Raw genomic sequence first — 13467 nt, 5'->3', positions numbered from 1 at the left:
AAATATACTTTTTTCACTTATATGGTTCCTGTACGTTAAGTCCAAACACTAGGATTTACACAGGTAACTTACATTTTTACAAATGCTACATACGTTTTTTTTTCTCAGTGTAGAATTGAATATCTGACATGAAAAAGATCCTGGATACTTATTATCATATTTAAATAAAAAAGATTGGTTCTTTGAATAAAAGATTATAACTAAAGGTATTCTGAACATACATAATAAACAATGAAATCAAAGGTCATAAAGGTAAAACAGTTATATTTTTGTAAAAATTACTCTGTTATTTCTCCCAACATATATTCGTTTTAAATTTTTATAAGACATTGCCACTCTTATCAATATTTCACGTTTTGAACTTAGTGCTACCAATGTCGATTGCCTCCTTACACTATAAATCGGCCCTCTTATTCTTATATTTTTCAGATAGTAATCACTACTATATTTGTTTTTTCAATATCATTTGAAAATATTTATCAATAAATTTCCTTTCTGATAGAGATTGAACTCCCCAAAAACTTAACCAATATTCGTACTCATAACCAATAATAATAATAATAATAATAATAATAATAATAATAATAATAATAATAATAATAATAATAATAATAATAATAATAATAATAATAATAATAATAATAATATGATAATAATTTGTTTCGTCTTCTATTGTAAATTTATGTGCAAAATTTATGCCCTGGATTTTCTCTCTAACTTTATCGAGAAACTACCAAAATTTATCCGCGTCACGACTGTTCTACAAAGGGAGTGATATAACATTTAAAAAACATGTATTATTAAAGTATATGGTGTAATGGATTGTGTATCTTTAAACGTTGATAAATGGTCGTGCAATCACTTTATCAATTCAGACTTTTGATGCTACACTGAGAAAAATCCGTTCTCCGGACAGCGATAAATTCTACAAATATACGGAATTCTCTTGCTTACTACTAGGGATGCGCACGAGACGAGCCGAGACAGGATTTTCCTGACAAAATTCGAGTCAAGACACGACTCTTCCAATAGAGAAATATACATTTTTCGAGTCGAGACATCACTTTTACAGCACATTTTCGAGACGAGACAGCCACAAATCTTGTCTCGTGCGCATCCCTACTTACTATAGAAATCAGTATGGAGCATACTTTATCCATATGCTGCATACACACTGTCCTTAGATGTTACATCATGCCGTTGCAGGATGTCTGACATCTAACAGTTTTCTGTATATCACATGCATAGATTTGTGTTACATTCCTTAGCTATATGTTATGTACGTCCATTTGTATGTGAGATCCTGACCGTCTATATTATTTCATACGGAAAGTAGGCTACTATAAATGGAACACTTATACAGAAAGTATTATGAAACATGCGTTTACAGTTATACGTCTGCTGTATGTTAAGTCCAAAAGATACAGGAATTATGCATGTAACCTATCTTTTTAAGTACGCCACCTACAATTTTTTTTTCTCAGCGTATGGGTCATGTAACAGTAAAACCCTTTTTGAGATCTAATACTTGGGTGAACATGGTAGCTCACGAGATTCGAGAATAGTCTCTTCTCGTCTCGATTCTTGTCTCGAAAATGAGACGAGATTTGCCTCGTTTCTCGACTCGAAGGTGGTAGAGTGCTTATCTCTGGTGGGAGAGATCCTACGTTCGATCCCCGACCAAGTAATTTGTGTCCATGCGTTTCCTCAGGTTATTCCCATTTCCTCCAACATTCTCATTCCATCAATTTTTCCATTATCATTCACTTGCACCTCTGGTGCTTGGGGTCCCGGGTTCGATCCCAGCCCCCGAGGTTCTCCCGTTTCCTCCCACTTCCTTCATTCCACCATTTCATTTATTACTCATCATCACCGTCTCCTTTAGCCTAACCGGCTTAAGCGTTTGACGTAAAAGATTTCATTTTTTCATCACTTGCGTTAATCATCCCTCTCCCTTAGCCTAACGGGTATAATTTTGGGACATAAAACTAAATTTTCATTCTCGTCCCGTTTTTTCGAGTCGAGAAATTAATGTCTCGTAGGCGACACTAGTGAAATGAACTTTCGCAAAGATAGTAGATTTGATTTGATTTGACTTCAGTGTAGCATCCCTTTCAGCAGCGAGACTATTTGAGACCTGGACCTCCAGCTTGGAGGATCAAGCAAAGTATTTCCATGTTCGGGATATGTTCTATAAATAGCCACTCTTAAATTCTCGTTATCCATTAATCTGTTAACGAATTGTCTATTAACGAGGCGTATTCAATCCCTTATTATCGACTGATTCCAACTCCTAGCTGTGAAGACGATTGAGAATTAGTAAAATGACTCGTTAAGAACTTCAACAAAAAGCAGTTTTTTTTCGGTACAACGGCATTGCTCAAATTTTTGTAAGGATTAGATTGTTGATGTCTATATCTGATTAACGAGGAGCAGAAAGTGCTGAAATTACACAATATTCCACGGCGACGTTGCCAACAACAGGATTCAGGATATTGTGTGAAATTTTGCACCGAAATAAAATGTATAAACGCCATTCCTTTGTGAGATATACTTGTATTACATTCAAATATTTACAAAACAAAATATACATTTACAGAATATTTCACGTTTACAGTTTGTATCCTTGGAATTTAAATCCTGCAGCTTTTAAAAATGTCATATGTGCCTTCTCATTATTTGCCTGTGAATTCGTAAACACAGCTTATTTTCTCATGACAAAATCACTTCTTTAGACTTCTGTTGGTCTTTGGGCTTTTGAAATTTTCTTTTGCCCATTGAAATATCAACGCCAGTTTCCGTTTGGATCCCTAGCAAAATAGATGCTAGAGATACTAAATATGTAAACCAATGCTTGTTTCTGATTAGCCAAAACTGGAAAATGTAAACAAATCCTTGTCTGATTGGTCGAACGCCTATTCACATAATTAAAGGGAACTTCTAGAAATATTTTTGTTGTTGTTTAGTTTATATAAATTTATTTTCCTTACAGTTTTCCAATAACAATTTTCTTACAGTTTTAATCTTACAGGCAATCTTACAGCTTGACATGACACACAAAATTACTGACTGGGACATATTCTCCCGTCCTCCTACCTGACGACGCCCGTGCACATGCACACATACATATAATAGCGGTAACTGAAAATGCTATTGTCATCCATTACTTTGTATTTTTTCCCTAAAACGACTAACTTTTCGGTGACTGATTTTATTAGTCGAATGGCCACGTTACATATTTTTTGCGCAATTTCCATTTTGTTGCCTTCTCATTAAGGCTTCATCTGTGTCAACAGATAAGGGAGTGAAAGTTTGCGCAATTTCAGTGTTTTTATTTTTTTTAAAAGGAAGTTACTTTTCATTTTCTTTTTAATCGGGGAAGGGGATGCTATTCATCCTATATTACGGACCTAAATTCGTAGTTTATTCGTGACGGATTTTAATCCCAAGTGCTAAGGACTATGGGAAAGCCTGAAGCAAAATATAAAAATGTTATCAAACTCGAATATTATTTTTTACGTAACTTATCGTGCAACTTTAATTAGGCGTACACCCAGAAATGTTTTGGGAGGGGTCCAAGTTTTGGGAGGTGCGGGTCCAATACTACAAGCCACTCCATCTACACTGAGAAAAAAATTGTAGGTGGCGTACTTAAAAAGATAGGTTACATGCGTAATTCCTGTAGTTTTTGGACTTAACGTACAGCAGACGTATAACTGAAAACTCATGTTTTATAATACCTTCTGTATAAGTGTTCCATCTATATATACTTTCCGTATGAAACAATGTAGGCGGTCAGGATCTCACATACAAATGGACGTATATAACATGTAGCTGACGAAGGTAACGTAAGTATATGTATGTGATATACAGAAAACTGTTATATGTCAGACATCCTGCAACGGCATGATGTAACATCTAAGGGCAGTGCCTATGTAGCGTACGGATAACGTATGCTCCGTACTGATTTCTATAGTAAGCAAGAGGATTCCCTATATTTGTACAATATACCGCTGTCCGGAGAACGGATTTTTCTCTGTGTAAGTGCTTTTGAACGGTATTATACTGCACCCGAAAAGACGGTAAGTAATTCTAAGTACTTCCACTTATATTTTCAGCAAAAAATGATAGAACTAGATTGTTTTTATAAGAGAAAGGGTACAAAAGAAAGTATAAGATCAAATTACATCAACTAATTTCAAACTACATCAATCATTTCCCTGTTAAACAAGTAAAGTTTTACAAGTGTACAAATGTATGTTGAGTTAAGAAGTATTTTGGGGTCCGGACCGGCTCCTTTCCCGTTGGTGGGCCCCGGATTTCAATACAAAATCAGGACTCGGAAGAGAGTAGTTCATCTCTTGTATTTTTCGTTGATTTTAGCTCCACTCAGACAGAGTAATTCGGGAACTTGAAAGAAATATATTTCATATTCAATCAAAATCAAACTTTTTAGACAAAAATTGTAGTCGAACATATTTTTTAAATACGAAAGGGGAATTCACACTTTCGTTCTTGGCAGATCTTAACCCTAAGTTATAGAGATTCCTAAAGAAACTATACACTTTGTTGTGAACCCTAAGCAGTATGGATATATTTTAATGTGACCTTGCATAGCTCAGAGATTTGGTACTTAAAGTCTCATTCTATGCAGTCCTTTACATTACGCACAATTAGATGTAGATACATTACTAATATAAATAGCACAAGAACTGTATGTTGATTTCCAGATATGGTAAAACAAAATAATGAATATTAGATTTAGCTGACATTCCAATCTCTTGTTGAGGACTCTTTTGTTCAGCCTATTTTCTATGTAACGTAATGATTTTTACAGGTTATCATGGAATGTTTTTCAGAGAGAAGGAAAATCGAAAAAATAAGAGGAAAGTCACTATTATTCTCATCACCACACTACCAAGGCGTGACAGCCCTTTGCGGGCCTCAGCCGCTAAAACACCATCAGTTAGCAACCAGTTGAACTACATCGAACCTAGCGACAAGTACTTGGTCAGCCATCACCACCTAGATTTAGTTCAAATCTAGGTGGTGTTGGGTCAGCGCGCTGCGTCACCCTGACTCTAATAGAAGTATCAGCAGGTTTCTAGACTTAGTGGCCGTCATGACTTTTATTCACGTGACTTCCCAGTTTGTGGGGATGCGCACGAGTCGAGTCGAGTCGACATTTAAGCCTGTCCTCACTCGTCTCGAGAAAATGTCTCGACTCGACAGTTTCTGTCTCGACTCGACTCGATTTCGAGACGAGACAAAATATATGCGTTAAAATATATGCACACATCAACCAAGAGTGAAAGTTGAAGTTCAATATGTCATGAACAATCCATATTTCTTTTTATGTTGGGAACCAAAACCATAATTACTGTAAGTAGTTTATTGTTTTATTTTTATAATTTATTGTTTACAAAAGTCCTTTTAAAATACCTATCTATACAAGTGAAAGGTACCTATCTGTACTAATTCTTGGCATCCAAGTAGTCCATTTATTGTAATATACTATATAAAATAGTCTCGTATCATAATATGTGTTGTACAACAAATGTTACATTATATATTATCCGTAACTCGTGATATGCTGCAACACATTAAAGCCTCAAAATAATTGGGGAAGCGAATAATCTAGAAGTTATGTAGCCCTATTGCGCTCATGGGAACGAAAACACAATCATTATAACTATGCAAAATTACTATAGATTGCCAATTGCTCATTCAGAGAATTTATGAAGTTCACGTTATCGCAATAGTTTTAAACAAACTAGATAATCAATAATAATAATAATAATAATAATAATAATAATAATAATAATAATAATTATTATTATTATTATTATTATTATTATTATTATTATTATTATTATTATTACAGTGAAACCTCCCTTAACGGACACCTATAATACGGACAAATTATTTTGTCCAGGCAAAAATATATGTTCTCTTACGGAACAAGACCCTCCCTTTTACGGACACTCTCAGATAAGGACGCGGACAGTCCATTTTCCCCGCAAATGTATTCAATAACCTCTTCCTAACGGACAGGAATTATTTTCGGTTTTGCGATATATTACAGTAGACAGAAAAGTCTGTTCCCGACAAGTGTATCTATCATGAGTCTAGACCTGGTGAAGCATCAAACAGAACATCTTCAAACTTAACTTGAAATTCTTGTTTTCTTCTCGCAATAAACTGCTTTCTAGTGGAAATCCTAGAAAACCTTCAATAAGCAATAACATTCATGCAGGGGCAGTCATATGGCCAAGAATTCTATGAGAAAGATCTTCCCTTCCCTTTTAGGGAAGAAATTTGCTTTTTCTTCTGCGTCCTGCGTCTTTCCCGACAATTTCATGCATAACAATACAAACATTTGTATTGGTATGAAAATGTTTTACAACAACATTTTCAACATGAGTTTTATTACCCTTGTAGAGGAAAAAGCATGCCTTTTTCGCTAAATAAAAGAGTTTAGTCGGTTAGTTGATTCGTAACACATCTTTTGAGAAGGTTCTGAGAATTTGAAATGAATGAAATACAAATATATTAACACGTCCTCCAGCAATAATATTATTTAGCTGAAATGAATTTCTCTTCAATCCTCCCAGTAATTCAAATACTGTACGTACTAAAATAGAGTATTTTCATATTGAATTTTACGTATTTACGCTCATACATAACGTATTTACTGTATATTACTGTATACAATTACCGTTGTGAGAAATTAAATTTCTGTAACCTCTCGGTAACGGACAAAAATTCATGTCCCACTGGTGTCCGTTATTCAGAGATTTAACTGTATTATTATTATTATTATTATTATTATTATTATTATTATTATTATTATTATTATTATTATTATTATTATTATTATTATTATTATTATATTTGAAATACAATCAAATATCACAACATTAATCATTAGATTTAATTAACTGAATTGAGCTGAAAATTAAATCTTGATCTCAAAAGATTAACTATTAAGTTTATGCGTTCTGTACCTTTCTAAAGTAATAAATGCTCTGGAATTGGTTTCTAGGCTGTTTCTGAGAGAATATTTTCTTCAAAATAATATTTAAAATTATAGAAAGATTTCGAGTTGAGACACACATTGTCCCAATTCGAGTTGAGACACACATTGTAAAATTCGAGACGAGTCAAGACAAACTTATTTCCCAATATATATCTGGACTCATGCGCATCCCTAACAGTTTGCCTCACCACACTTAGAGGACGTCGAAAATTTGGAAGCACCGTCCCGGGAATCGAACCCAGGACCACGCGGACGTAAGTCCAACGCTTTAACCACTAAACTACGGTGCCCCTTCACTATCATTCTCACCTGGTTTTAATCCGAAGAAATGGGGACAACTAGAAAGTCCCTTAATATACAGTATATCACACTTACATAACAACATCAAATTTAAATATATTCGCTGAACCATCTATTGGCTCTTCCCACTGGTCTAGTATTTAGCGCTTCCTCCTTTGATGCACATAGTCACGAGTTCGATTCCCACTGGAATAACACTGTAATTTGAACGCATTACGATATTCGAATTCCACTTTAAACTGTAGGTTCACGTCCCGTGTAACAACGGTGCTGACAAGAGACACTAAACTTCTAAAAGCAACAAATACTCGATCTTCGAAGCGGCAATATAGGTAGCGCAGCGTGAAAAGATTAAAATTTATTCCATCTTGCACAGGACCGGATCGAATATCCAGAAATACCCGAAGAGAAGTCAAGTTTAGGTAAAGCTCGAATTATACAATGATCGCCAATTGAAATTAGCTCCGTATAATATTGTTTCAAAACTGCTCTTTTGATGTTCCAATCTCGGCGGAATTAGGAACAGTTAATTGAAAATTATTGTCTTTTATTAAGAAATATAGAAAATTAGATTAATTAAATCTTGTTGATTGGATCCTAGGCAAGAAATTAGAAGAGACATCAATGAGTAGTCATGGGTTCAGATGCCATGACTATAGAGGTCAAGAAACGTAAATCGTAGAGGTGAAGAGCTCCTTTGTGGCTAAGCGGTTAGCGTACACGCCTTTGGAGTGGGAGACCTGGGTTCGATTTCCGGCGCGGGCTCATGTGGTTCGGATTCCATGTCAATCAGTAGGTCCCGTCTCATATAGCCTCGCTGCTGAAAGAGATGTTAAACTCAAAATCAACTCAACTCAACTCGTAGAGGTGAAGGCGATACGGTGGTTCAGTGGTAAAGTACTTACCTCTGTTGTGTCGGGGATCTGGTTCAATTCCCGACCAAGTAAGTTTGTGGTGGACAACATCGTGCCCGTGATTTTTCCCGGGTACTCTCGTTTCCTCCCAGAGCTCCTCCGTGGCTAAGCGGTTAGCGTACGCGCCTTTTCCGTAGGAGGCCCGGGTTCGATTCCCGGCGGGGGCTCATGTGGTTCGGATTCCACGTTAATCAGTAGGTCCACGTCTCATATAGCCTCGCTGCTGAACGGGACTTTAAACTCAAAATCAACTCAACTCGTTTCCTCCCGCTTTCTCATTCCACCAATTCTTCCATCATCATTCATTTGCCTTAATTATCGTCTCCCTTAGCCTAAAGGACGTAAGCGTGGGACGTTAAACTCAAAGATTTCATTTCATTTCATGAGTTCTGCGTCAGAAACTTTGCGTTCTAGGGCCTATGAACCCTAGAGGTCACAAGGCAAGACTGTTAGGAGCTAGTAACCATTGCGTCTAGGAAGGTCACTTGGGCCACGGATCTCAATCAGTGGCCATGAGCCCGAGGTGGTTCATGGACTACGACCCTAGGATCCCAAATCGCACAGACCCTAAAGGCCAGCATTTTACGAGATTCAGGTTTCACAGTAACCCTTCATTTTGAATTGTATGTGAATATTCAGTTTTTGTTGTATTTTAATTTTTCTTGTACATCAATCTGCAGTATTTCATCAGTTTCATTTCTTTTACTCCAATTATCTTTTTTAAAATGATTTTTTATTTATTTAATATTCTCCGCTCTACTTGACACAGAAACAAAAATGTCTTTGACAACGAGAAATTCAAAATAATGATTAGAAATTATTTTTTCTGGTATTATTATTATTCTAATTCCATCTCTGTCTGCTACCCCTTATGACCTGAGCCACAGGTTGATAAACCCCGGAGTATATTGTAATTTGTGTGTCTTATTATATCTTCAGGTATTTACAATATTATTTTGTACGAAGTGATTCTCACTAGATGGGGGAGATTTTGGAAAATTTCATTGTAAAAATTTGTTAATATTTTTTATCTTTTTTATTGTATTGTGGCAAACTTTTAATTTACAACTTTTAAGATGTGTTAAAAGTATGTTTAGTATTTCAAATCCTTGAAGTTTGTTCAAAATAATTTGAATAATCTTTTATTTCCTGGTAAAATATAAGAAGATAATTACTAAAAATCGATGCTTAATATGATTCGTTGAGTGCAAAGAAGTTAGTGTAGAACTACTAGGCTGTGCGTTTGTGTGTGGTGTTTGTGGTGCTAAGAGTAGCGTCGTTAACATGTTTAACAAAACCAAACAAGACGATGCAAATGTGAATAATAAGTTCGATTTGTACAAATGTAATCAAGTGTCAAAGTACGAAAATTGGACTAAGATTGGCCATGGGTCTTTTGGACAAGTCTTCAAAGCACAAGATAAGAAGACGAAAAAGTTAGTGGCTTTGAAGAAAGTGACGAAAGATGGACCACCCATGGTTCTTCCCAGAGAAGTAAGCATTATACAAACATTGCAGCATAAAAACGTTGTGAAATTAATCGAAATATGTCGAGAGACAGGTAAGTTTTCGCCATCATTGTATGTTGTGTTTGAATTCTGTGACCATGATTTGGCTGGACTGATTGCTGACGTTAAGATCAAATTCACTTTGGGACAAATTAAAAATATAGTACATCAGTTGTTAACGGGTTTGCAATATATTCACAAAGAGAAAATAATGCACCGCGATGTGAAAAGTTCAAACATTCTTATTTCAAAGGACGGGGTGATTAAAATTGCAGATTTTGGACTAGCAAGGAGTTTTGATGACAAGGAAACCACCATCGAGTACACCAATCAGGTAGTGTCTTTGTGGTACCGTGCACCAGAGTTGCTGTTAGGTGAAAAGAAATACAGTTCTTCAATTGATATGTGGGGTGCCGGGTGCGTCATGGCTGAACTTTGGATGCGGAGTCCCATCATGCAAGGCTACACTGAACAACAACAATTGGGTTTAATATCAATATTGTGCGGTTCGATTAATGGTTCAGTGTGGCCAGGTGTTGAAAGACTTGAGCTTTACAGAAAATTTGATCTTCCACAAGACCGCGGTCGCAAACTGCGCCTTAAGCTGAGCCCATTTGTGAAAGATGATTTAGCCTTGGATTTACTCGATAAGCTGTTGATCCTGGATCCAAGCAAACGAGCTGATAGTGACGCAGCACTGAAGCATGAGTTTTTTGGGAGGGAACCTTTGGTTTGTGACCTCTCTCCTATGCTGTCAGAGCACAACCAGTACCTGTTCGAGTACTTCGCTCCTCCACGAATGGTCGGGGAATTGCGTCAACACGATGGTTAAATGTAAGAGAGCTGTTATTAACATGATACGTATAAACATTCTAGTTTCATAGATTATTGAATGTTTTACAACATACAAGTAATTCTTTGCAGAAGATATTCCCTTGTAATCAACACAAGTTTTGGTTTTATCGAAATAACAATTATAATATAACTCTTCAGCATAAACATTAAGACCCTGACATACTGAAAGTAATACAAAATTTACCAGTTTTCTTTTGCTTGTTTTACATAAGTGAAAGGAAGTAATGAAATGCAACTTACCATAATCACAGATAATGTTATTCTACAACAGAAAATATGAACCTCAAGAATTTGTAGTGTTGCCATCTATAGAAATTACAGTGTTACCAGAATAATATTTCCCCCAAAAATCTTAGTTAAGGCAGCGACTAGAGGAACGAACTCAACTGCATTTAATCACGCATCATGTTTTGGAATCCTGTGAACTACTTTTTAAATAACAGTATTATTTAAATTTAATAACTGTATGTTAAAACTATTTTGTTTATTACAAACTAAATACATTTATTATTTTAAAAAGCAGTTTACTGGATAACAAAACAACATGATACGGAATCAAATGCCGTTGAGTTCGTTTCTCTAGTCGCTTCTCTAACTTAGATTTTGGGGGGAAATGTTATTCTGGCAACACTGTAATTTTTATGGATGGCAGCTCTGAAAATTCTTGAAGTTCATATTTTCTGTTGTAGAATAACATTATCTATGATTGTGGTAAGTTGCATATCATTACCTCCTTTCACTTACGAAAAACAAGAGAAAGAAACTTGATAGATTTTATTATTTTTACTATGTCAGTCTCTTTAAGATTTTGTAAAAGTTTTTTTTTTTTTTTTTTTTTTTGCAACAAAACAGATTCATGTTTACGTTTAGTGACGGTTTTCTGCAATCTAAATACTGGAATATAATAAATCAATACTTATATAGTGCTCCATTGTTGTAAATGAAGAAATTAGATACTTTTGTTTTTCGTATCACAATTATTACTATTAATACTTCGCTCAATATACGAAACACTACATTCGGCTGTCACGATATTCGCATTATAGTAACTTAATATAAATACAAAGTGAAAAAGTATCGAACTTTTACGTTTAAACTAATAGGGTATTGAATAAGTGTTGATATAATTAATTTTAATATTTGAATATATATCGGGTGTCCGAAAGATCAAGATTCTTTTCTTCTTTTATCACAGAAATAATTGATATTTAGGAAAATTTTGAAATTCATGATCCATTAATTTACGTGGTCGAAATTTTGAGATAACATTATTGAATCAGAGGTAAAGAGGGTAAAGATCGCTAAAGGGGGTAAAAAGGGACAACCTTAAAATTTTAAATGGCAATGAAGACCGAGAAATGTATCGTTTGGAAAGCCTTTTCAAGGTAAATATCTTAGTAAAACTACTATTTTTTTTAATGGTATTTATCCAAAATGCCGGGGCTATAGGTCAAATTTTGAAATTTCCTTACCCACGATTTTGAATTTAAGTCGCACATAAGTGATATAGTCTTGCAAATATTTTACAAATGACATGCTACCCGTCTCCATTTGGTATTTAAAATTTTTAAGTTGTCCTGGCGACGTCCTTGGTAAAGTTTTATTAGTTCAAAATGTCGACTACTCAAATTAAGGGATCACGAGTTTCAACATATTCACAAATGTAAATTGTTTCGCTACTTTTGGACTCCCGATATACAGTGCGTTCAGAAAGTCTCGTCACAGTGGATGTATGTATTTGTTATTGTGAGAACAATATTGAAACATACTTTTGCCTTTGTTTATGTGCATGCGTATGTTGTGGAAATATCTGACACAGACATCAACGAAGCTAAGCTTTAATCTTACGTATGCTTCAAAACAAAGACGATCCACTACTCAGAGAATTTTTAAACGCACTATATATAATGTAGTGGTAATATATACGGTGTGCATTCTAGCATCTAATATTATGAACCTCAAATATTTTCAAAACGAAACAAATTACTAAAATGACCGCCCATTTGAGGACATACCCATATGAGGGGCTCGCAATGTAAGAGAATATGACCGATCAGGCAAATTTAAAAAAAAAAAAATACTACAAATTTTCCATCAATTCAAAAATATTTGAGATCGACCTAACCGAAAGTACTCGAGGTTAGATGGAATGTTCTGTGTATATACTGTACAATGTTAATCTGTAAGCCTTCAATATTAATTATTACTTGAAAATGTGCAACGCTCTGAGCAAAATAAGTTGTTTCTAGGGTTTATGTACAGTTAGATCATTTTTCTTGAAGCTCCCTCGTAACTTTTGAACTAATCCAAAAAAAAAAAAAAAAAAAAAAACCCGCTAAAATTTTGTGTGATGCAAGTATCGACAAGGAAACATTGTTTCACGTATTCTGCAATACCACCAGGTTAATAGAGTTGCTAATCAAGAAAATTTGTAACCTTCAAACACCATTACGTCAGATTATTGCATAAAACAATCTACTTATTAAACGCAAACTTACAACAGCATTCTAATAAAGGGCCGAGGTGGCTCAGTGGTAAAGAGTGTACCTCTGGTGCATGGGGACCTTGGTTCGATGCACGCTTGCGCCAAGTGAGCTTTCTTGTGAACAAATACTTTGTGCGTGGGTTTTCTCGGGGTTGTCCCGTTTTGTCCCACTTTCTTCATTCCACCATTTCATTCATTTCTCATAATCACCGTATTCTTTAACCTAGCCGGCATAACCGTTGGACGTAAAACTTAGATTTCATTTCATTTTTTACCATTATAATAGTCCAGTATTGCAAACTAAGGACGCTAGAATATCAAAATCTGGAGGCACCCATAGTAATAATAACAGAAGTTAGATGAATG

General features: G+C 35.2%; 1 long non-coding RNA gene and 1 pseudogene across 1 annotated transcript in view; both read left to right on the top strand.

The window, feature by feature from the left end:
• Positions 1–13467, top strand: part of LOC145678883 (uncharacterized) — a 329384-nt gene that overhangs the window by 92493 nt on the left and 223424 nt on the right. The gene's annotated exons all lie outside the window — the stretch shown is intronic.
• LOC145678933 (cyclin-dependent kinase 9 pseudogene) lies at positions 9530–10593 on the top strand (annotated as a pseudogene).

The sequence above is a fragment of the Thermobia domestica genome, chromosome 2 (assembly GCF_964235325.1).
Source record: "Thermobia domestica chromosome 2, izTheDome1.hap1.1, whole genome shotgun sequence".
Taxonomy (NCBI): Eukaryota; Metazoa; Arthropoda; class Insecta; order Zygentoma; family Lepismatidae; genus Thermobia; species Thermobia domestica.
The sequence above is the reverse complement of the archived record's forward strand: the minus strand, read 5'-3'. Positions and strand labels throughout refer to the sequence as shown.